At 46.0% G+C, this 26,145-nt stretch overlaps 1 protein-coding gene across 12 annotated transcripts in view; it reads right to left on the bottom strand.

The window, feature by feature from the left end:
* Window positions 1-6,144, bottom strand: part of PLEKHG3 (pleckstrin homology and RhoGEF domain containing G3) — a 42,939-nt gene extending 36,795 nt beyond the window's left edge. For all 12 annotated transcript variants that reach the window (XM_080928240.1, XM_080928247.1, XM_080928246.1 and 9 more), the window contains exon 1: window positions 6,044-6,144. The gene's annotated coding sequence lies outside the window, so the exon portion shown is untranslated. The remainder of the gene's footprint in view (window positions 1-6,043) is intronic.
* Window positions 6,145-26,145: the final 20,001 nt, after the last annotated feature.

The following is a 26,145-nucleotide window of genomic DNA, read 5'->3' as shown; positions in this document are numbered from 1 at the left end:
GCCTTCGTGTACATCTGTGCATCACATGTGTGCAGTGTCTGTAAAGGCTAGAAGACAGTGTCAGACCCCATGGAATTGGAGTTATGTACAGTTGTGAGCCACCAACGAGGACTCAAACCCTGGACCTCTGGAAGAACAGCCAGTGCTCTTAACCACTGAGCCATCTCTCCAGCTCCTGATTTTAAAAATGTATTTAACTGTATGCTTTATGTACATTGCTGTGAGGGTGTCAGATCCTCCTGAACTAGAGTCACAGACAGTTTTAAACTGCCATGTGGTCACTGGGAACTGAACCTGGGTCCTCTGGAAGAGCAGTCAGTGCTCTTAACCACTGAGCCAGGTTAGAAGTTTAGCCTTTAAAAACAAAACAAATGGGGGCTGGAGAAATAGCTCAATGGTTAAGAGCACTGACTGCTCTTTCAGAGGTCCTGAGCTCAAATCCCAGCAACCACATGGTGGCTCACAACCATCTGTAATGAGATCTGATGCTCTCTTCTGGTGTGTCTGAAGACAGCTACAGTGTATATATAATAAATAAATAAATCTTTAAACAAAAAAAAAATAAAATAAAATAAACAAGCTAGCCTATAGAGACATTCTATCTCAAAAAAACCAAAACAAAAGCTAGGAGAGCCAGAGTTGTAACTCAGCCAGTAGAATGCTTGCCTATCATCCATGAAGTCAAGCGTTCAATCCCTAGCACTGCATAAACCAGCCTTGGTGGTTGAGTGCCTACAATCAACATACTCTAGAAATGGAGAAGGACCTGAGGCTAAAGGTTGTCCTAAGTCATATATGGAGGTCTCCTGTTAGCTTGGGATAAAAACAAAATCAAATTTAAAATATGTGAATTTTAAAGAGCTGGTAGAACCCAGTTCAACTGCAAAGATACCACAGAATATTCTCTTGGGTTCAAGAATTAAAAAAAAAAAATCAGAGTTGCATCAGTGGGTAAAGGTACTGCCACCATACCTGATGATTTCAGTTCAACTCCTGGGTCCTACATGGTAGAAGTAAGCTGTTCTTTGAAAACACACACATACACATGTACATGTGCGTGCACACACACAAGAGAAGATGACTTTTTAAAGAATTGTCTTACATTCCTAGAAAAATTCCTAGGACCCTCACTGTGTCTCTAAAAGAACATGTATCTGGCACCTTCTAGAACCTTGTTTAGTCTATCTATGTTCAACTCTTGAGGCTGTTCAGCACATGGAATCTTCCTAATCCTTAACATTAAGCACAAGCAACCTCTCCACATGCCAGCCAGAACACCACCCAAGATCTTGGTATCCTTTAGTTTTCTCAGATGGCAACAGCCCACCTAGTGTACACCCCACCTGTGCACTCTTCCCAGTGCACCAGCCCATCATGCCCTGTAGATCACACTTTGAACTATTCCCAGTTCTGTATGAGAACAAGAATGAGCAAAGCCCCATTCCTGCCCTCAGAGAGCTTCAAAAGTTAACAAAGCCAAGAGAGCCAAACATCATGACACAAATCTTGGGAGGCAAAGGCAAGCAGATCACTGCAGGTGTAAGGTGAGAATGGTCTGGGAAAAAAAAAAAAAAAAGAGTTCTTTTTCCAACCAGACCCTGTTTCAAAGGAGGGGAAAAAGCCAACAAATTCTCAGGTCCAGTTAACAAGATACCATGGTCCCCAAATGGCTGACATCAGAAGAGCAGCTAGCAACTCTAACCCAGCCTCTTGCTGACCAAGGGCCCAGTTTTCTTCCTCCTGACTTTAGGATACCAACGTCACAAGCATGTTCAAGGCTACACAGGGCCCTCTTCCTAACTTCCTCTGAGGCCTGCCTCTCTCTGGCAATATACCAACTGACAGTCTCCAGAGGTTCCCTCATCATAGGGCAGGCCTGGCTACCCTGCCTGTACATGCATGTGCCTGCCACGGCCTTGTGGGAGTGGTCTGGCCGATGACCACTTCCCTAGGCCTGGCCCTCCACTGCACAGCTGCCACTTCCTGCACAGGAGGGCCCCCAGGAAACCACTGACCACAAACTTTGACATCTGCATTTTAGATTTAACTGCTCCAGAGGAGGCTGATGGTTCCAGCAGAGATGGGAGGAGACAGACCCATTACACGGGTTGGGCAGAGGAGACAGATCCATCACATGGGTTGGGCAGAGACAGCTTGATTTGCATGCTCCTGACCCTGAGCTCTCAGAGTGCCTATAACGAACTGTCCATAATCCAGCCAGTTGCAATACTGAGTAGAGATTTGTAAAGCTCAGGAACAACAATTTTTAAGGCCTAGACAATACAGCAAGACTCCTACTAATTTTGCACCAACAAAACAGCTCGGTGGTAACCACCAGGCCTAATAATGGCCTACAAGTTTGATCTTCAGGAACCCCCGTGATAGAAGGACTCCCACAAGTTGACCTCCACATTTTTAACTCATTCTGGTCCCTGCTGAATGAGGCCTTATCGAAAGTCTTTGCAGGGTACCTCTGAACCTCTATCAGAGGCTCCCTAAACAGCCTGCCCCCATCCCCACCCCACCCCCAATAAAACAAACCCACTGGAAGATGAAGGTGAAGAGGGGTGGACAGTCTTCAGAACAGCCAAGTGAAGAGGCTAGACACAAAGGTGTGATTCACCAACTGGAAGCAGGGGGGAATTCCAAAGCCAGGCAGGCCAGGGCTGCCCTAGGTCACCCTGTCTATCTGAGTGACAATGGCCAGCACATGTGGGAGTCCTGCATCCCCAACCAACTGCAATCCAGGGTAGCATAGAGAAGCTCACTCACTACAAGACCAGAAGCCTTCTAGTGGCCCTCCTTTTGAATTCCCTGCTCCTTCCCAATACTTGAAATGCTTCTCGTCCAGAGTCCCAGCTAGCATCGGCAGGAAACATCGCGGCTGCCTCTGTAAAATCTGGTCGGAGAAATAACTCACTGCACACGGCTCTGCAGCCTTGCTCGGCACTACGGATGCGTTATCTCTTTGTTCGCTCTCACAGTGCCACATGCGGCAGGCTGGATGACTCACTCCACTTTACAGGTGAGAAACAGACATAAAGAAGTTTAGTCAACAAATGGCTGCAGGGCTAGGAAGTTGTCAGGTTGAGATTTAAACCGAGTGCAACACCAAACCCTGTCCCTTCTAAATGTCTCACCGGGATGATGACCTGGGTTTCAAGGGATAGACATCCAGAGCTCAAAGAAAATACCTCATGATCAATTCCAAAGTCCCTTCCTTAGAGGACAGCTGTCACCTCCTCCCTTCCTCAGCAGTTCACATAGACCCCCCCCCCAATACCTTCATGATAACTTTAACCACGCTTTCAATGATCCATCTTGTTTTCTGTCCACTTCCCCCCAAGTAGAATTCCGCTCTACTAAGTCAACAATTGCTAAAAACCCTATTTTGGTCACTGCCGTGCCCCCACCCCCACGCCCAGTATTCATACGAAGAAGATGCTAAATAAAAATAGATTAATAAAATAGATTTAAGATATGTGAATATAGGAGGGGGGCATGAGAAAAGATACAGTGTACCAAAGAGTATTGGAAGCCCCCTGGGATGAGCCTCCAGGTCTGTGGGACCTGGGGACTCTAGAAAAGCTTTCTGACTGTCAATAGTCACGCCAAGCCATGTCCTGAGGGCTTCTAGAAACTGGGGAAGGGAGGTAATGAGTAGGGAGGGTTACAGTACTTGAACAAAGGCCTGTGGACACGCAGCTGGCCAGAGAGGCGGGACAGGGCAGAGGCCTGGGCCAGAGAACAGCCCGGATGGCTGAACTGAAGTCAGCCCTCAGTGCAGCTGCAAACACCTCCCATCAACACAGTCCCCTCCACCCACAACACAACAGAGAACAGTCTCACAATTAACCCTTCAGGGCCAGTCACGGCTTGTGGCAACCTCTCAGTCTCAGGATCCAGAGCTACAGGGTTGTGAGTGTGGTGGGAGTGGCAGGCCTTACATCTAGGACCCACACTGTCCTCCCTACTAGGTCTGGCCATCTCTCAGGCCATGGCCTTTGGCCTGTTCTAGTGTAAACATGGTGACCCTGAGATAGCAGTGGGTTTGGTAAAGCCAATGTTTACTCTGGGACTAAGATATTACAAGCCAGAGAGTAAACTGCCACAATTGGCTCCTAGTGTCCACCATGTCCTGTGTCACACATGGAGTATATCCAGCAAACATTTAAGGGCCCCTTGCAACCACTACACAGTTTTGTTGTTGTTGTTTTGATAGGAGTTTATGGAATACTTCTCACACAGGCACTTTTTTTGGTTACCACATCCCCTATAAAGAAAAACAGCTACTCTGTATGGAAACTGAGTCAGAAAAGATGAGTTGGGAAGAGGGAGGGATCTGGGTTCAGGACAATCGTGTAGGAAAAATGCCTCAGACCTGATCAGTCTTTGATGGGACACAACAGGGCCAGCATGAAACCTCTAGCAGAAAAATCCTGTTAGGGGCTGGAGAGATGGCTCAGAGGTTAAGAGCACTGATTGCTCTTCCAGAGGTCCTGAGTTCAAATCCCAGCAACCACATGGTGGCTCATAAACATCTGTGATGAGATCTGATGCCCTCTTCTGGTGTGTCTGAGGACAGCTACAGTGTATTCAGATACACAAAATAAATAATTTTTTTAAATTTAAAAATAAATAAAATTTTAAAAAATTCTGTCGGACTTTCAGCCCAGTCAGTGGTCTTCCCACTCTCCTAGCTGGGCCACCTCTGATAAAAGTCAATAGAAAAGCCCCAAGGCTGCCCTAAAACACTGACCACCCTTATCAGCCAAGACTAAGTGGAAGGGTGAAAGCAAGCTCTGCTTTATTCCTGATTCCCCAATACCATGGGGAAAGTCCAGAAAGGGGGGCCAGCAGAGGCCAGCAGGCATGCTAGTATTATGTCTACAAATGAGAGATGGGGTCTGTGAGCCATCCAGTGAGCCCAGAACCATACAGAAAGAACACTGGCACCAGAGTTGATGTTCTCGTATTTAGTCCCTGGCTTTTATGGGAAGCATCTAATGGCGCAAGATTCCAGTTTAGCAAAAGAGAGGCTGGAAAGGAATTCTTGGGAAGGCGGGGCACAGCAGGGAGCATCTTCACCTCTCCTTCTCCTGTCATTATACTCCACACTAATTATTTCTGAAGGGTTAATTGTGACTGGAATGCATTCTTGAACCGGTACAGCATAGTAGACTGGGAACCCCGAGACTAGGGTTCTCAGTAAGGCGCTCCAGTGCTGGTCGGTTGCCTGGGGTGTTGGGGGTCCTGGGCAACCTTTTAATCTACCAAGGGTTTAGTGACTCTAGACGATACTCTAACCCAACTTTTAGAACCACCTCACAAAGCTGCTTTTCTCCACCCACCAACACACTGTTTGTTCCGTTTTGTGTGTGTGTGGTTTTTTGTTCTTTGTTTGCAAAAGTAGCTCCCAGAATAAAAGGCTGCCACCCAAGGAACTTAAGCAACTGAAGTTTAAAGCCTTGTCTCGGCTTCCCAAATCGAAGGTCTGAGAGAAGGATGCAAATAACCAACCAGTTGAAGGAGTGGGATTGTGAAGCTGTTAGGAGCATCATCGACGGGGAGGGGGGAGCTCTACGTTTGCAGCTCCTGGACATTCGGCTTCTGACACCCATTCTAATACGCCTCGACAGGCAGCTGAGATTCCCAGAAGCACGGCGTGGCACCAACCCGGAACAGACTGAGTGCCTGCGCACTCTTGGGCTGGCGGGACCAGAGGCGAGTCCTTCTAGAAGGGGCCACAGTCTCGGGCAAGCACTAGCCCACGGGCGTCAATGCACACAAGGGGTGGCGCGAACTTCGAGAGCTGCGCGGATTTCAAACCCTGCAAAGCCTATGCTGCTTTGGTTTCCGGGGTGGGGACAAAAAAGTGACTCCCCTTACGACCTTCCCGCGCACCAACCTCCTCCAAGTGCGTCCGAGGCAGCCCAGTGCCAGGTCCTCACCCCACAGAGGGCTAGCCTGGGGTCCCCGCAGAGCGACGCCACACAGCCAAAACCACGGGCAAAGGGAGAGGGGTAAACCTGAAGACACTCACCCAGCGGTGGCCGCCCCGCCGGCTCGCGATGTGCCAGGCGCGCGGGGCTGCCCAGGTGGCGCTGCGAAGCGGGCTCGAGTTTGAAAGTCGCTCTCGGAAGCGGCAGAGGCCACCGGCCGCTCCCGCCCACGGCTGGCTGCCCAGCGGTCCCAGCCTCCGCCGGCTGCGAGCACCAGATCCGGGGGACCCCTGAAATGCGCACGGTTCCCCAGCACCCGGCAGGAAGTTGCGGCCGAACGGAGTCCAGGCTGAGGCGGGAGGGAGGGAGGGAAGGAGGGAGGGAGTCAGGGAGGGGCGGACCAGGAATGTTTCCAGTGGGTGGAGACTGCCGCTCGAGGCTGCGATCCAGCAATTGGCGGCTCTGTGGGGGCCAGGGAACCTTGGCGGCGGAGCAAGCGAGCTGGGGCTCGGGCTGTAGGCAGCGGCCGCCGTGGCTAATGATTAACGCGCGTGGCCCACCGTGTGGGTCCCGCTGGCCGCCATCCCTTCCCACCTGGAACTCTAAGATCCCAAGACGCACGTGGCGGGGTTACTCTAGTGTCACCGCCCCGATCTCACGCCGAGAGAGCAGCCAGAACCCTCAGACTGGGTTCGGACTAGAGAGGACTCCGAGCCCAGCCACCTGGACTTTCCCAGGAGAAGCCCGGGTCTAGATGGCAAGGACGTCCCAGTCCTGCTGGAGCAGGTCACCACGACCGCTGAGTCAGAAAGTCACGTCTCGAATTCCTCACCGAAACTAGGTCTCGGTGGCTCTTTGCAGTTGTAAAAACCTTACCTTCAATCGAGAAAGAGATAAGCGCATAACTTGAGGCGGGGTAGGGCGCTCCTCGGGACTGTTAGTGAGAAAAAACAGATTGAGGAACCTAAATGACAGTGGAACCCACTGTGAGTGTGATCTGGCTAGCGACAAAAGGCACGCACTGGGAAATTAGATGGGAAAGTCGGGGGTGAAAGGTGAAGGTAGCACAAGAACACAGAATACAGACACGCTAGATTTTAAGCAAGAACATAAATCTTTGGTGTTTGGTTTGGCTTTTTTTTTTTTTTTTTTTTTTAAACAGGATTTCAATTATTTGAGACGGGTGGAGGAGGATCTTGAGCGTAATGATTCTCCAGCCTCTATCTCCCGTGTGTTGGGATTTCTGGTGTGCTCCACCACGCCCTAATTACTGTTTTTATTGTTTGATTTGAGACAGGCCCACACTTTGTAGCCCAAGCTAGCCCAGAATTCTGGGTGATCCTCCAGAGGGCTGGAATTATAGGTGTGCGCAACTACACCTCACTAAGCATAAATCTTTCATTGGTAAAGATCTTAGGGGCCGTAGTGTTAGATGCTGTCCCAACTCTCACCACAAAGAGGGTTAGGAGATGAGAGCCCTGTGTGAGATCACAGAATAAGTAGGGCTCCCGAGTTAAACTCTGGCGCCAGGTTCTTGGAACAACAGGAAGGGAGCATCGAACAGGTGTAGACGAGTGAAAATCCTAAATGGTTTATAGAATCCCCTCCCCCACCACGACCAAAAAAAAAAAAAAAAAGCTCCTCCAGGGAAAAGCAAACCTAGTGATTTACGGGAGGGGCGGGGCCGAGCGAGAGGAAATGGCTTTCAGGTGACTTTGAAACGGGATCCCTGGGAAGAGTAAAGATTAAAGTAGTCCCTGCTCCTGACTGCGGGAGGTGTCTCTCCTGGAGGGCAGAAAAAGTAAGGCCCACTTAGTCTGCAGGTAAGGTCTGAAGAGCGGCTGGCTGGAGAGAGCCAAGTGAGAGCCTGCACTGGTGAGAACTGGCGAGAACCGAGATTACCGGGAAGGGACCGGAGAGATAAAACTGGGTGGGATGGGAAAGAGAAGTCCCACTCTTTCCTGCCTTGCACTTTCTGGGTTTCTGGTTTCTTCTCTAATCTGTTAAATCTTACCAGGCCTTTCCTACCGATCTTAAACTCCCAACTTCCAAAGACGTCCCCCCAACCCCCATCCCGAGACTTAAACTTTTGAATGCACACCTCACTCCTTGGCCAGGAAAGGAAAAAATAAATAAATAAAAGTCGATGTTAGTAACGTTTGGGGAATGGTTACCAAGTGCACTCCATTTTACAACCACTAAGGCAGGAATACACTTACTCCCATTTTGTAGGAAGAATACCAAGGCTCTGAGGACAGAGCAGTCTGGCCAAGATTAATCACATCAAGGTGTAGTCTGAGGGGGCGATACTGGAGTGTTTACTGTATTAACCTTTGAGAGTTTTACAAGAACAATTGCGGTTGCAGAAGGAGAAACTGAGGCTTGGTCATACAGCTGGTGGGTGGTAAAACTGGGAGTCTCCACCCACAGGGAAAACTGCATTTAGCCAGCCAGCTCTTTCTCCACTTCCTGCTAGATACTTGTTAGAGTTCATCCTGAACTTGATTCTAAAGCCTCAGAGTTGTTTCTAATTGCTTTAATTTATATGCCTGTTTCCTGAAAAGATTGTAATCTCACTATGCAGAACTTGTAGGAAGCATTCAATAAGGTTGTGCTGAAGCCAGATGGAACAGCCAAGGGTTAATGAAAAAATCAGTTTCCTGCCTCTGAGCCAGAGTCTGTCTGGTCCAGGGTCTCAAGTGCAGCCCCTTTGCGGGTTTGAACCTTCCTGCCTTCCCACCAGTTCTTGCTTCAGCGAGCAGCCTCACCCTGCTATTAAATCATTTATTATTATAATAACACCTTGAGTCTCAGTAATGCCTTTAATCTGAGGTCTCAAAATGTCCAACAAATACAAATTAATTCATCTTCACAGCCCCTCCGCTTGGAAGGGAGAATGGAGGTGTTCTCCCTAGTTTATGGGTGAGAAAACCAAACAACCAGAATCAAGATGACTCATGGAGAAGCAATGCGGGGTTTCATGGAGTACCTTCTGAGGGCCTGCCACCAAGCCTTGCATGAAAGTTTCAAATCCCAGACACCATGGCCATTGCCTTTTCATAATAAAGGACGTTTCCAAATTGTCATTTCAGCTGCTCTATTGTGAACTTCAGGAAAGGGAGGGATGTAAACTCAGAAGATAGATCCCCTGGGGCCGTGTTCCCTGGCTTTGAGGAGGAGCTGTGGCTTGTTACTGCTAACAGAACTTCATCCCCAAACATGGAAGAAATCCTTAAAGGAGACCCTATTAACACTCGGAAGTCTCTGCACTTTCAGAGTTGCAAGTTGCATTTATCAGAGCCTAGAGTGGACAGGGCTCTGAGTTTGAAGCCCAGCACCACAGAAAACAAGAAAACATGTGTCAAATACAACAAAAGGAAAAAAATAAACTTCCCAGTGTCAAACTTTTCTGTATTAAAAGAGTCTCTAGAGGTTGCACCTCCGTGGCAGATTGTTCCAGTAAGATGTATGAGGTTCTATGACTAGGACTGAAAAAAAAATGACCTCCAGCCTGGACTATTGAGTGAGACTTTGTCTTCAAAAAAGAAAGCCAGTCATGCTAATGTGTATATACCTTTAATCCCAGCACTCTGAGACAAAAACAGGCTGATCTCTTGAGGTCAAGGCCAGCCTGGTCTATGTAGTGAGTTTCAGGATAGCCAGGACTACATAGTAAGACCCTGGTGTGGGAAGGGAGAGGGAGAGAGGAAGGCCCAAAGAATGGGGGAAATGTATCACACACAAAAGCCCTACAATTCAATAATTTTTAAATAAATAATATCTTGTAAATAATCAACCAATTTTTAAATGTCTAAAAGATCTGAATAGACATCTCCCCAAGAAGCTATACAAATGGACACCAAACACAAACCTACAGCTTTATCGGAGGATATGCAAATAAAAACCACAGCGAACAGGGCTGTGTCCGCTAGGATGCCTGCAACCAGCAGCATGTGACAGTGAGTGTTCGGACTGGGAGAAACTGCAACCCTTTTGCACAGAATAGTCTGGCCACTATTCAAAGATTATATGTAGATTTTGCTTTATGACCCACAGTTCCAGTCCCAGGAATGTACCTAGGAGAAATGAGAACACCTTTCCACACGCAACTGTGAACACAAACGCTCATAACAGCATTATTTGGAGCAGACCCACAGTAGAAACTCAAATAGCCATCAACTGCTGTTGGTAGAGAGAATGCTGTGGGAAAGCAATAGGACGAAGTCCCGATTCACAGGTGAGCTTGGAAGCGATTTCCCGAGAAACCAGTCACAAAGAACTGAACGTCGTATAACTCCATTTACAGGAACTGTCCAGAATAGGGTTGGAGGAATGAGGAAGAGCTGCTAACCAGTTCAGGACTCTAAAATGTGACAGCTGCCAGGTATTCTCAACTGCTGAGCTGGGGTTTTGGGTTGGAAATTATACCCATGCTAAACATGGGTTCTCTCTCTGAGTTACACATTTTAGAACTGTACATTTTAACTAGAATTTAAGCAGATGGGTCAAGCTGGGCTTTTGGGGAGAAGGGAGTGTTTTGTTCTTACTGTTGTGTGTGCTGGGGCTTGAACCCATAGACTTATGCATACTAGGCAAGTATTCTACTGAGCTATATGCCTGGCCCTTTTGGCTTTTTTTATTTTGGGATAGTCTTATTAACTTGCCTAGGCCACTCTTGAGCTCTCAGACAAGCTTTGGGGCAGTGATCCTCCTGCCTCAACTCTCTGAGTACCTGGTATTACAGACCTATGCCACCAGGCCCAGCTCCACACTGCTCTGGAAACTCTGGGTTTAAACGATGCTCTTGCTTCCGGCATCTTTTATTAGTAGCTATCTCAATCTGTGTATTAGTCAGGGTTCCCTAGAGTAACAGACTTTATGGAATGATTCTCATGAAGAGAAAGGGTTTATTAGAATGACTTACAGGCTGCTGTACACAGAAAGTCCAAATATCCAGTAGTTGCTCAGTCCACAGACAGGATGTGTCAGCTGGGTCTTCAGTATATTCTGGAATCCCAAAGGAGGAGGGAGGCTCTAATGCCAGTGAAGAAATTAACTTGCCAGCAAGAGAGAGAGCAAGCCAGGAACAACAGCTTCCTTCTCCCATCAGAAGGTGTGACCTGAATTAGATGTGGATTAAAGGTACATCCTTTCTCGGGTCAAAAAGACCTGGATCAAAGGCACATCTTTCCACCTCAAAGATCCAGATTAGAAGAGGCCCTTCTTACTTCAAATTAAGCAAGTGTCACTCACAGGTGTGCCCTCCATTTTTAGATTTTGGTTATAGCCAAGTTGACAGCCAAGACTAGTTAACAGTTTACCTAGTGAGTAGTGAGACCAAAAGCATGCACCACCACCTCCATCTGAATTGTACATTTTGATCAGTAAAGTGGGGACCAAAGAGATGCCTCAGTGGTTAAAAGTGTTGGCTCCTTTTCCTAGAGGACCCAAATTTGATTCCCAGCACCCACATGGTAGTTCACAACCATCTGTAACTCTAGTTCCAGGAGCTCTGATGTCCTCTTCTGGCCTCTGTGGTCACCAGGCATACATGTGGCACACAAACATTTATGTAAGCACAACACCTACATACATAAAATTGATACTTTTAAAAGATACTATCAGGATTATTATTATTATTAAAAGGGTATGAGTTTGGAACCAGTTGGGGCTATAGAGAGAGACCCTATCACAAACAAACAAACCAAATTCTGCCACTGTATCAGCATTTTAGGATGCTCAGCACGTAAGGGAGGGGCAGACTCAATTCTGCATTTCAGCAGAGAATGCTATATGAAATTATAGACATTGTAATTCGGTGCCTTAGAACACTCAATAATTCCAAGCTTCGTGGTCCCAAGCTTCTCCCAAAACCACTGAGAAGGAAAGTTTATAATTAACTCTTAGGGAGGGTTATGGCAGGGGTTAGGGATGGGGTGGGGGTGTCCCTCCTTGAAATTCTTTATTGATAGCTTCCTCTGTTCTTGGTGTCAGAAAAATGTGACATCAGAAAGAGGAAGAGGCTCTGGGGGAAGGGAGATGACTGTCGGGTGCACAGCTCCCTGCCAACCCTCGAGCAATCTAAGGAAATGAGCTGTTGTTTGACTTTGTGTCTGCAACAGAAGCATTTGCCAATCACTTGTGGTTTTTCAAGAAGCAGGGAGCCCTTGTGAACGATTTCTGGAGATCTCTTATACTCACCTTTCTTATCAGTACATAAAAGGGCCTCGTCAAGACTCACAACACCCGAGACAGGGAGTCGGCACTCGTACGTCAGCCTTTGAGGCATTGGGTTTGCTTTCTACACAGCCTGCTGTTCATTCTCGGACTTCTGGCCTAAGGGCTGCTGTTCTGTCTGTGAGACTGTGTATAGATAAACAAGCTGTACACTGCCCCATGACAAAGTGAAAGACCATCTGGAATAGACCTACTGAGTGAAATGGTGTTTTGAATTGTTTGGTGGATGTTTAGATCCTTTTGTACCAGAAAATTTCAGGCCTGGGATTCATAAGAGTTGCTGGAAATTAATTCAGGCCTGATGTTAGATCTTCATCCTTTTTCGTTGGTGTTTGGTAAGACCCAGGTAGCCAAAGCTGGCCTTGAACCCCTGACCCTCCCTCCCTCACCTTCTGAAAGCTGGAATTATTGGCATGTATATCACACCCAGCATGTGTATTCTTGGGCTGTTTGTTTGGTTTAGTTTGGTTTTTGAGACAAGGTCTCTGTATAACTCTGGCTGGCCTGTATCTTGACATAAGGCCAAGCTAACCTCAAAGTCACAGATCCACCTGCTTTTGTTTCCTGAATGCTGAGGTTAAGGTGTATGCCACCATGCCTAGCATGGTATGTGCATTCTCTCTCTCTCTCTCTCTCTCTCTCTCTCTCTCTCTACACACCACACACACACACACACACACACACACACATATGAATGCAGGCACCTGCAGAAGCCAGAAGAGAGCACTGGATACACCTGGAGCTGGAGTTTCAGGTTCTTGTGAGCATCTTATCTTCTGCAAGAATTCTTAACTACTGAGATCCCTCTGGCCTCAGAAGAATTTTTATTACATTTATTTCACACACTGACAATCCCCACATGCTCCAAACGATACAAGGGCTTTGCCAGTGAGGCCTCCTGACTTCGGAGTAAGTCTGGCTGTTCTTAAATCAGACAGAGGAGTTCTAACTGGACTCCCTTGCAGTTCCTAATCTTCAACATCTTGGTGAAAAAAAGGGCAGGGCGGGTCTTCCAGGGACTCCCACCAGATCCTTCCAAACAACGAACAAGAGCTTAATTAGTAGGTAATTGCCCAGCTGCTTGAACAGGGAGGCCATTCTCCCTGATTGTAATCATGGCTGTTTTGTTCATTGCATTGGCCTGTGAGGTCTCAGCCCTGGCTACTCTCTTTCCTGAGATGACTGGGCAGTCAAACTGAAGTAGCCATTCTGCATACCCTTCCCTTGGTTTTAGCACCAGACCATCCAGGAAACACAAGTCCGTTCTAAAGCACACTAAAGTAACTGTGGCCCAGCCCTGAGAGTCTCCTAAGTCATCAGCACCTCATCCAGGAGATCGGGAATTGGCACACAGGTGGGTGGCATAGTTGAGCATTTTCACAGGCACAGTGACAGTGAGACTCACGGGCCTGTCCTATCCTTGGCTGCCAGGTGCTCCTAGCAAAACCCATACTTTCTGCATGTGGGGCACTTTGTGGAATCATTTTTGCTTTCCTCATTCTCTGTTACTCTTTTGTATTTAACCGAGTTGTTTTCTTCTCATCTTTAGGGAATTTCCAGTTTCTCTTTCAATCTTGCAAACTTTGGACTCTGCCATATTAAAATGAAACAAACTTAGGGTAGCAGATGTTGCTCAGCTGGTAAAAATGCTTATATCATGCAAGAAGCTCTGAGTTCCATCCCTGGCACCACACAAACCAGGTTGTAATCCCAGCACCCAGGAGATGGAGGCAAGAGACAGGAAGATCAGAAGTTCAAAGTCAACCTTGAAGTTTATGAAATTTTTTTCATTCTATGAGTCTTTGTCTCTAGGAAGCCAGGAAAGAAGGGAGAGATGTGGGAGGAGGGAGAGGGAGGGAGGGAGAGAGGATAAATGAGAGAACTAATATGGAAGCCAGGAAGTCAGGTCACGTGTCCCATACATCACGTGATCCTTGATGTCAGGGTGAAGGCATGAACCCAGGCCTCTCTGCGGCCTGAACCTGTGCTCTTACCATCAAACTTGCCTACCTGACCTTAGGCAGCTACTGGGCCAGAGGAGGGGAAGTTCGAGCAAATGTCAACAAATTAAACCTCAGGAAAGAGCTGCCTTATTCTGCTCTGTCCAATCAATGGAGTATGAGTCCCTTAAAAATGAGGTGGGAGCCTTCAGCACCCGACAGCAGGTAACACACTTGTCTCAGGGCTTGGTAAATGAATGAGGAAACGAAGCATCTGCACAGAATCATAGTGCTCATGAGAAGGGAAGAGAAAGCAGAGAAGCTCGGAAGCCATGTGCGTCTCAACATAGATGGCTCTAAAAGGTGTACCGGGCAGCTCCAGGCTTCCAAGCCGGCCACAGCTCTGCTATCAAAAGCTCTGCTGCTACAACTTGAAGATTATCCCGGGCTATGACGGAGAAAAGCTGAGGATCAATCGCCAAGGAACAGAGTTGGCTTCCTGCCAGGCTTAGACTTCTGCACACTCTGAAAACCGTTCCTAGACTCCTTCTCAGCCCCTCTACAGAAAATCTCCTTACTCAATACAGTGCTCCCTCCCACCTCCAGTGGTCCAGTCAAAGGGCCTGCTTTTTCTTTGCAAAGGCTTTGCAGTCTCCTTGGAAGGTTGGTGAAGGTCAACACACAGATGTTCCCCACAGAGGCCTGGTTTTGTTTACTTCAGATTTATTCATTTTTATTTGATGTGTATGGATGTTTTGCTTTCATGTATGCGTGTGTATGCGTGCAATGCTGCTGCCCTCAGAAGTTAGAAGAGGTTATCAGATCCATGGACTTGGGGGTCCAGATGACTATGAACCACTGTATGGATACCAGGAACTGAACCCTAGTCCTCTGGAAAAGGAAGTGAGTGCTCTTAACCACGGAGCCATCTCTCCACCCCCACCTCTGCAAAATTCTTTTCAAAGTTTTATGTTTGCTTTATGAGGTATGAGTGTTAGGTTCCAAAGAGACAAATGGCCGAGGTGCCACCGTGCTCTCTCAGCATGACAGGTACCTGTTGCAGAGTCCTGGTTCCTCTCAGGACTTCTCGCCCCCCACCCCACCCATCATGCACATTTTATCTTTAACCTCTCAGGCCCCCCTGAGTTTTGATTCTCTTGTCCCAGCTTCTCTTTCCTATATAACCCAGCCATTTTTGCTTCTTCTCTTGGTCTGCTTGCCCTTCCCCCACCCCTCTTTCTCCCCTCTCATGGCCCAGGCTGTTCTGCTAATCATGTTCAGCCTGGACTCTTCCAGATGCCTCTAGCTGTGCTCGCTCTCACGTCTACAATGAAAACAAGCAAACACTGGGTGCAATGGTGGTGGGTTGATAGATTGATGGCTGTGTGACGGGATGCTTGGGTGGTTTGGAGGGTATAAATAGGAGTTCATGGAGTGACGGAGACAGTCTGGCTTGCTGGAACAGCTTGTGGGTCTCAAGTCTTTGACAATCTTCACTTCGCTGAGAGAGGCACAGCCAAGAACTTCTCCTTTTATCCCTCCTGGTCCCTCCTGGCTGAGGCCTGGCTGTCTCTGCTAGGTCGTGTCACCTCTATGGCTAACCCAACTCTACAGAATTGGACGGCTGATGTATCCATGAGGTGTTTGCCAGTGGATCAAACTGCCACTGCTGACCTGTGAACTGAACTGCTGATTTCCAGACAACACAGATGGGAGCTGCTCCAAAGAACCTTTCTAAACAGCAATGCTTCCCCCATATCCTTTATTTCCCACATCCTCTGGTGGGTGGTGGGCTACAAGAGTGGTTAAAGCTTTTAAGAACCATCATTAGAAATAGGGTTTGAATTAAGGTTATACTGTTTGGTTGTTTTTCTTTAATTTCAGATTATTTGTGCTGGGTTTCCAAGGCCAAACTTAATATCCTAGTTTCCCTATTACCACATTTGAGTCAGAGATTGGAATAGCCAGAAAAGACCCTCTATTCAATTCATCCATGTGCAGAATCCTAAGTTAGATGGGGATTTTTTGGAGAACTTTAGCTCATAGATACATTATCTATGAAGGGACTTACCAGGCTACCTAGCCATTCAGCTAGGCACCTAATCAACCCACCAGGAAGTCGCTGTCCTGGTTACTGGGACTTGTAAAATCCAATAAATAAACTCATAACAAATAGAAAGGATTTGCAGGTCTGCATTTTCCGTGTGAGCGTTTATGATTATACCTGAAGAGAGGAGAGAGATTCCATCCCTGTCTGCTGGCCTTTCAAAGAACAAGGTACGTGCTTATCTCAAGGATCTCCACACTACTCAAAAGGCTTTTAAATTATTTTTAATAGCTTGAATGTTGTCAAATCCTGGGCGTTTTTTACGTAGGGGAGGATGTTTGGGAAATGACTGAATGTCATTCAGATTCATGTCTGGTGGAAGCAGCCCCAAGGGAGATTAGTCTGTGTGGGGCTGGTAAGGTATCCACGCACCCAACAATGGCAGAGCCTGGTTCTGCATGCTGTGAATTATAGTGTTTTACAGTGTGAGCACAGAGCTTTCTGCTCTATAGAAACATGAAAGATTAACTATGGAAAACAAAGATTTTTACTATGCTCTCAGCCGCCTCCTTCATTGTATGCCTTCGGATTACACTGGATTAGAAAATATGATCTTCAAAAATGCCTTTTGAGGACTGGATGTGTAGCTTCGTGATCAGGTGCTTGCCTGGCACTTGTGAGGTCAGGGGTTCCACTCCAAGCACCACAAACAAAACGACCACAAAGTTACTGTTTGAGTTACTGACGTGAGTTTCATCTTTAAAAAGAATTATTAAACAGGGAGGGCGGGAATGGTGGCTCAGCAATGAAGAACACTGGCTGTTCCTCCGAAGACCCAGGTTCAGTTCTTGGAACCCACATGGCAGCAACAATCCAGGTCCCTGGGACCTGACTGCCTCTTCTGACCTCTGAGGACAGCTAGCACACACTGGGTGTACATGCATACATGCAGGTAAAACCCTCATACACATCATATAAAAATAAATAAAACTTTTGTGGGGAGGAGTTTTGAGATGGGGATGCTCTGTTTAGCCCTGGCTATCCTGAATCTTGCTTTGTAGACTAGGCTGGTCTCAGACTCAGAGATCAGCCTGCCTCTGCCTCCTGTGCATACTTATCTCATTAGATGATAAATTTTACATCATCTTTAATAATTGCAAAAATTATGTGTGTACCAAAGAATTTTTTCAAAATCAATTTTTTTTTTATGGTTTATCATCAGAAAATGATTTTTTATATATACTGTAGCTGTCTTCAGACACACCAGAAGAGGGCATCAGATCTCATTACAGATGGTTGTGAGCCACCATGTGGTTGCTGGGATTTGAACTCAGGACCTCTGGAAGAACAGTTGGTGCTCTTAACTACTGAGCCATCTTTCCAGCCCAGAAGATGATTTTTTAAGCATCTGTTTTATATACCTAGAGCCAAATAAAAAATTTTCAGATAAAATGAAGTCACAAGTGGAAAAAAACCTGAGAAGCCTGATCTGATGTCCAAAGTGTTGACAGAAGAGCTATGAGGCCCCTTTCCCCAGTTGGGAGAGACAGCTATGAGCATCAAAGAGCTAAGTCCAACACCTTACCATCCTTATCTTCTGCCTCCTTCCCTTCCCTATCTTCATTCTCTGATATGCATTCTGGCAAGAGGCCATCAGATAGCTTTAACACAGGAATGCAGTTGATTGTCAGCAGGCATTTGAAAAGCATGTTTGTCTCTCTTCTAAGGAGAGCTGGAAACAATTTGTCTCTAGTTGCTCCTGCACTGTGACATCACAGCTATTTTCTACCCTAAAATCATGTTCCATCCATTTTCGTGATTCCCAGATAGTTATTGAGGTCTGTTATGTGCCAGACATTACACTGGTCTTCTGTGGGAGTGTTTGTTGTGTGACAAAACTTTTTCTGGGGAGTTGCATTCACCCCAAGTATGGATTTCACGACAGACTGAACTATGGGTCTCAGCTAAGTCCAGCTTGGTGAATCGGTAGTTTTATTGGAGTTACTTTCTGGAGCAAAAATGACTCAAAGACATCTGCATCACCAAAGTTCACTCCAACATGGGCGACAGGTCTTAAGAACTGGGCACCTGAATGAAGCTCAACAGGTTGGAGAGTATTTTTCCCAAGTGACTATGGTCTAAAGATTTACCAGGCAATGATTTCTGTTTCTTCTAGGCAGCTCTGCCCGTTTCAAGACTCTTCTTTGCAGACTCTTGGTTTGTTTATTCTGGGAGGAAGGGGTTAGTGAATCTGGTCAGTTTCAGGGACTTCCCGAAGCTGTTCCTGCTTGTACAGATTCACTGTGGGGTGAAATGTTTCAATCTTAGAGGAAACAGTTACCCAAAACAGAAACAAAGAAGCATTATACATTGACATTGACCTGGTGGATTTTACTATGAACAGTGAAATTTTAGTTTCATTTTAGACAAGGGAAGCAGATGTCTTTGATAATTGAAGTAGAGGGCAGAGGATAGGGAACTCTCCACATGTACCTTGGGCAAACCTTTGGAGTCACAGGGCTCTAACCAAAGCTTTTTGCTTTGTTTTTTTAGATTTTTAAAAATTATTTTACGTGTATGAAAGTTTTTCCTCTGTGTGTGTGTGTATGTGTAAGTGTACATACGTGTGCGTGTGTGTACCTGATACCTGAGGCCCTTGATAGGTCAAAAAAGAGTTAAATACCCTGGGACTGGAGTTACCAAACATTATAAGCCACCATGTCAGTGTTAGGAATTGAACTCAGGTACTGTCCCAAATCCAGGAGTGAAGGTGCATACCTTCAATCTAGAGCACACCTTCTGCTGGAGACCTACATAAGGACATTGGAAGAAGGAAGACTCTCTTCTTCGCCTGCTTGCTTTGTGGGACTGAGCAACTGCTATATCCTTGGACTTCCACTCACAGCTGCTGCTGTTGGGGAGTTGGACTATAGACTGTAAATCATCAACAAATTCCCTTACTATATAGAGACCACCCATAAATTCTGTGACCCTAGAGAACCCTGACTAATACAGGTACTTCGGCAGAGCAGCAAGTATTCTTTACTGCTAAGTTAACTCTCCAGCGCCTAACCAGAGCTTTTACAGTGAAGAGGGGGGAAATATCAGGAACAGAAGATAGCATTAGGAAGGCAAGCCTATGATCAATATTAGTCTCTGGATTGTGCATTTTTACCTGGCCATTCCTTACAAGTTGTAGTGGTTTGAATGAAAATGGCCCCCATAGGCTTATGTTTGAATATTTGGTCCCTAGTTGGTAGAACTGTTTAGGAAGGATTAAGAGGTGTGGCCTTGGCACTGCAGTGATAGCACACACCTATAATCCCAGCACTGAGGAGTCAGAGGCAAGTAGATCTCCGAATTCAAGGTCTCTAGAGAGAGTTCCAGGAAAACCAGGAGCAAACAGGAGCTACATCAAGAAATTCTGTCTCAAAAAAGAAAAAGGAAATGTGTCACTGTAGGTATGCCTTGAGGTTTCAAAAGCCCATGTCAGACCCAGTCACACCTCCCCCCCAGTCTCACCTCCACCACCTCTGCCCCCTCTCTGCTACTTGTGAATCAGGGTGTAAGCTCTCAGCTACTGCTCTAGCAACATGCTTGCCTGTTGGCTGCCATATTTGCCACAGTGATGAACACGAACTCACCCTTTGAAACAGGAAGCAAGCACCCTATTAAATGCTTTCTTTATAAGTCACCTTGGTTATGGTGTCTCTTCCCAGCCATAAAAAAGTAACTACAACACATGTTATTTTGACAAGAACTCAAACTTGGTCTCTAAGCAAAGACCACCCCCAAATCTTGTAGCCTGATAGCTGTATGTATGTTTGGTTATAAGTGATAGAGGCTCAACCCAAACTAAACCAAGAAGGGACTTGTCCAAGTGTGGAGGTATTGTCACATGGAATTTGGCACAACTGGTGCTGGGGTCTCTGAGACACAGAAAGTCTCTCGAGTCTCCATTGTCCTGCTCTAGAGATTCATTCTTCAAGCTGGCTCGGGCTGAGAGGAAAGGAAAGCAAACCTTAGTTTCTCATCTTAGTGACCCCAGTAGGAAGAGAGGACACTTCCCTTTGGTTTCCCACCTTAGCTAACCCTTCTCCACTCCTGTACCAAAAAGATGTGGTAAAGACTGATGGCTGGGTCTGGAGAGATGGCTCAGTGGTTAAGGATGCTTCTCTCCCAACAGACTGTATTCAGTTCCCATCACCAAAATGGCAGCTCACAACTGTTTGTAACTCTAGCTGCAGGAAAGCCAATGCCTATAGGCATGTACATAACCCTCCAAAGGATCCAGTGGTCTCTGGCCTGCATGGACACCTAAGAGACTCATACATGGTGTGCATAATGTCATGCAAGTGTATGCACACACATAAATAAAAATCTTTTAAGAAAAAAATTACTATCAACTTGACAGTATTTAAAAACTTCCGGGTGTATCTGTAGAGGGGTTTCTAGATTGGGTGAGCTGAGCTTAAATGGGAAGATCCATCCTGAGTGGCGCCATCCCATAGGCTAAGGTCCTGGAAAATGAGAAAGCAAATGGAATACCATAATTCCTCTCTGTCTGCTTCCTGGTTACAGAGGCAGGCAATGTGATCACGGGTGATTTTCTCCCTGTCCCTCAAACTGTAAATCCATATAAACCTTCTATATAGTCCCTTTTCTCAAGTATTTTACAAGCAGGGAAAATGTACCTAAAACAGCAGGTAAAATAGAACTCCCGATGGAGTCCTTAAGCTGTCTGTCCTGAGAAATCCTGTTGAGGACTGGGATAAATTCCTGTTACAGATATTGTAACAAAGCTGGTAGCTAAACTCTGCTTTCAGGAAAACACTGAATTTCCAGGAGAACCTAGGAACCTGCCCTACGCCACTGCAGAAAAACTGGTCTCTGGACCAGCTTCCAAGATGTGGTGTCAGGATAGGCATCAGATGGGAAGAGGAGGTAAGTCTTGTGTGGTGTTTGAATAGAAATGGCCCCCATAGATTCATGCATTTGAATGCTTGGCCCATAAGGCGTGGCATTACTAGGAAGTATGGCCTTATTGGAGGAGATGTGACCTTGTTAAGGAAGTGTGTCACTGTGGAGGCTCGGCTTTAAGGTCTTAAATGCTCAAGTTATGTCCAGTGTGAAACATATCCAGTCTCCTCTATGCTGCCTTCAGATCAAGATGTGGAAATCTCAGCGACTTCTCCAGTACCATGTCTGCTTGCATGCTGACACATTTCCCACCACAGGGACAATGAATTAAACCTCAGAACCTGTAAGCCAACTTAAATGTTTTCCTTTACAAGAGTTGCCTTGGTCACAGTGCCTCTTCACACTAATGGAGACCCTAACTAAGACAGCTGATCATCCACTAAATGGGTTTGGTAATCTGCTGGTGAGCAGAGCAGAATGCTTACCACCAGCTAGAATTCCCTTAGAAGATCTGAGATGTCTGAACTGTAGGTATTACTCTCAGAGAGGCAAGTCTTTCAGAACCTACAAGGCCAAAGGCTTGTCCTGATCATCCAGGGGAAGTCTTTTCCGGCTGCTCACCTCTGCTTTTGAATCTCGATGGACGGAGTGACTCTGGGTGACTGTCTGATGGTGGTAGCTTCCAAGTGCTTCAGATAGAAATGCAGACGAAGGCTGGGGCACTGACAACATCCTGTGGCTCTTTCCATGACAATGGAGTGTTCCATTTCCACAACGTCCATTACAGTAGCCGCTGGCCACATGTGACAGTGGAGCAGTTAAAATATGGCCTAGTGGCACACACCCGAATTCCCAGCACTTAGGAAGCAGTTCTGGAACATCTCTGAGTTTGAGGCCAGCCAGAGCTACACAATGAGATCCTATTGTTTAAAGAAACAAAGCCAACTTCTGTAATCCCAGCTCATGGGATAAGCCCAAGGATGGGTATTCCTTCCTTGGAGCCCATCCCCCATTCTTTTCCTTAATAAATATACATTTGATGAGCTTACAAAGATAAAATAAAACATCAACAATCAGGACCAGTGGTCTGGTTCAATGGATAAAGGAGTTTGCACATCTGGAACCAAAATTAATTAATTTTTAAAGGCAGGGTCTTCATGTAGTCCTGGCTGGCCTTGAACTCAGATATCTACCTGCCCATGATTTCTGAATGCTAGCATTAAAGGCATGTGCCACCACAACTAACTAGAAAAAAATTTAAAGAAAATACAGGGTCTGTATATAGGAGCTGGTTCAGCAAGTGAAAACATTTCCTGTGCAAGCCTGTCAACCTGAGCTTAATCCCTGGGACCCACATGAACATTAGCGATATACAAGAGAGACCCTGTCTTAAAAGCAAAATAGAAGGAGAGAACCAAAGTAAGAGGAAAGAACCAAGAAGAACACACGTATGGGTGCGTGCACACACACACACACATGCACATGTATACACACGAATCATATGCACAAAAGCATGCATGCGCACACAGAAAAGTACGGTTAGTACAACTAAGAAACTGAATTTATCTTTATACTTAATTAAAATAGCTATACACACGGTTTCAGTACCCATGTACAGCTAGTGACAACATAGTAGACCCCAATTCAACATCCTTCCTCCGTTCACCTCCAGGCCTCAAAAGGAAAAAAGATCAGATATATTGGAACACTACATCCTAATTGGTGGTTGGTGACAGGAAAGGCAGATGGTGCACAGTGGGAAATGAGGAAGACCCCTGGTGTTAACTTCCTTCCTAGAGACTGACAGCAGCTGCTGAGCCCTGGCAATGGTCGCCCAGGTTCCGAGAGCCGCTCACTGCTTATGGAAAGGACTTTACCAAAAGTCATCTGAGGCTCCCAGGTGGCCATAAAGCCACTGTCCAGGGAGGAAGGAAATAACTCCCACCCCTCCCAAAAGCCCCAGAGGGAACACTACGCTCCTCCACCATGAGTTTGAAGACCCCTATATCCCATACTTGTCCCTCACAGTGGAAAGTATTGTTCGTGGTGGTGGAGGACTCTGGATCGCATGCCCGTTAAGACGCGCCCAGCAGGATGTCAGTTCTGTTGACTGCATGCTTCCCAGGCCACTGGAGAAGAAGTGGAACTTATATAGTTTCCTGTCCGAGAACAAGCTGTCACCTCACACAGTGGGAAACTATCCAGCTAGATAGCAGAGGATCCGCTCACAGCCTCCAGTCTGGAAAGGGATCTGCCCTGTTCCCACAGCCAGGGCTTAAGTAACTGGCTCCCGATAACTCAGGAGACCCAAGCCAGCCCTGCACAAGAACACCAAGGTGCAGGCTCATGTTTTGTTTTTTTATTTAAATTTAAATTAAAAAACTTCAATTGGAGGGCCAGGCATGCATGCCTTTACTCTCAGCACTGAGGAAGCAGAGGCTGTGAGCTTGAGGTTAGGCTAGTCTACACAATGAGTTCATAGGACAGCCAGAACTATATATAAAGAGACCCTGTCTCAAAAACAAACAAACAAACAAGTTTGTTTTAAATTGAATTTAAGTTTTTTTTTTTTAAATGAATTCATGGGAAAAGAAATAGAATAACTATGCCTACAATGACCTTGAACTTTTGACCTTTCTGCCTCTACCTCCCTAGTCCTACATTACAGGCATCTGCCATGACACCTGGTTTAAACAGTGCTTGGGTTTCCTACAAGGCGGGCAAGCACTCGGCCAGTTAAGCTACAACCCCAGCTCCTGCGTGTTTCAGAATAGCATGCTGAGCTTACATGCCCACACGCATTACAGCGCTATTCACCGCAGCCCAGAGGAGGAGACAATCCAAACACATGGCTGTACAGACAATGGGCTGTCACTCCTGTTGAAATGAAGAAAATTGTGTGGGTGCACTGTGGGAGAAGGTTGGGGACATTATCCTACATGAAGTACGCCAGTTGCTGAAGGCGAATGTTGCAAGATTCCATCTGAATGAAGTGCGGAAAGCAGGACGGCTTCTCAGAGTCGCCGGGACGTAGACATGGGACATTAGCCCTCTACAGTTTAGAGTTTCAGTTTTATAGGATGAAAAACGTCCTAGAACTCTACCATACGGTAATGGAAACAGTTAACGCTACTGAACTGTACACAGATGGTTAAAATGGTAAACTACAGGGTTGTTTGTTTTATATTTTGTTTTCTGAGACAGGGTTTCTCTGTGTAGCTCTGGCTGTCCTGGAATTCACTCTGTAGACCAGGCTGGCCTTGAACATAGAGATCTGCCTGCCTCTGCCTCCCAAGTGCTGGGATTAATGGTATGTGCTACCACACTCAGCTATGTTATTTCTATCACAATTTTAAAATGTTAAATAAAAATTTAAAATACTAAACTGTTAAACAAAAAAAAAAGTTGAGCCTTTTAGATTTCTATTATAGGAAATATGGTAATTGGAAAAGTATTTATTATAAATCTTACGAAGGTAAAGTGTGTCTAACTTAAACATGATATTGTGGGAATTGAAAAGAGAAGCAGCAAGCAGCCCTTCACCTCTCCCCAGGACAGCCACGGCCCACTGCTCTAGTTTAGATGGACACTGTCCAATTGCTAAGAAATGTGTGGCTAAGTAGCTATTCCCCACCTTCAGATAATACCTAAGAATGACAAGGCTTTAGACCCAGCTTCTACCCTTCTCACAGCTCTCTTGTTTTTATTTTATTTTATTTTATTTTTGTTGTTGTTTTTGAAACATCTCTCTCTCTCTCTCTCTCTCTCTCTCTCTCTCTCTCTCTCTCTCTCTCTCCCTTTCTCTCTCTCTCTCCCTTTCCCTCTCACTCTCTCTCCCTCCCTCTCCCTCCCCCTCTTTCCCTCTCCCCTTTCCTCTCTCTCTTTTTCTGTCTCTTTCATATAGTTCTGGATGTCCTGGAATGCACTATGTAGACCAGGCTGGCCTCAAACTCACAGAGAGCCACCTGCATCTGCCTTGCAATCTTAGGATTCAAGACATGAGCCACCATGCCTAGACAGTTATTTTATTTCTGTACTTTATATTTTCATTTGCCTTCTATTTCTCTGTCTGTCTCTCTCTGTTTCTCTCTGTCTCTGTGTGTGTCTCTTTCTCTCATCCCCTTCTCATTTCCTCTGAATCCCTTCTTTTTCTCAACAAGTCCCTTCTGCTGTTATGCCTCTGTGTGTTTCTATTTGTGACCCACTGAGTTTAATTAGAATGGTCTACGTGAACACTGTGGGAAGGGTTGTTGTTTATTCATTGGTTGGTTAGTTGATTAGTTGGTTGGTTTGAGACAGAGTCCTTATGAAACTGAGGCTGGCCTTGAACTTCTGACCCTCCTGTTTCCACCTTCCTAGTGCTGGGTATGTGCCACCATGCCTGGTGTATATGATGTTGAAGACAGAGCCCATGGCTTCATGTATGCTAAGCAAGTATTCTACCAATTGAGCAACATTATTTTTCACTCTCTCTTTTTTTTTAATCTGTCTTTGTTTTTTTAACTTCGTTTTAATCTCTCTTTTTTCAAAAGCATATTTATTAAATTTTTTTACATGTATGAGTGTCTTTGCCTGCACGTATGTCTGCGTACCCTGCGAGTACTTGGTACCTGCAGATGCCGGAAGGTACCAGCTCTCCTGTAACTGAAGTTACAGACCTTTGTGAACTACCTGTGGATGCAGGAGCCAAACCCAGGTCCTCAGGAAGAACAGCAAGTAGTTTTACCCTTTGAGCCATATCTCCAGCACCCAACATTTTATTTTTAGTGATTATAATGTTCAGTTTTTTTGATTGTTTGTCTTTGTAAACAGCGTGCAGATACCACACTTGACGGTGGTTGGATCTGTTCCTAATGGTCTTCTCACTTATAAAATGAGAGTTTACCTCCCTGCTCCAAGTGCTCGGATTATAAACATGCACAACCAAGCCCCGTCTATGCATTTCTGAGGATCCAACCCAGGATTTCTTGCATGCCAGGCAAACCCTCTACCAACAGAGGGGCATCCCAAATCCTGCTAGTTTGTCAGTTGGATATCTACTTTTATACGCTTACAGTTG

This window comes from Micromys minutus, assembly GCF_963924665.1.
Source record: "Micromys minutus genome assembly, chromosome: 1".
In the NCBI taxonomy this organism is placed as follows: Eukaryota; Metazoa; Chordata; class Mammalia; order Rodentia; family Muridae; genus Micromys; species Micromys minutus.
This window is presented reverse-complemented; position numbering and strand designations above follow the sequence as displayed.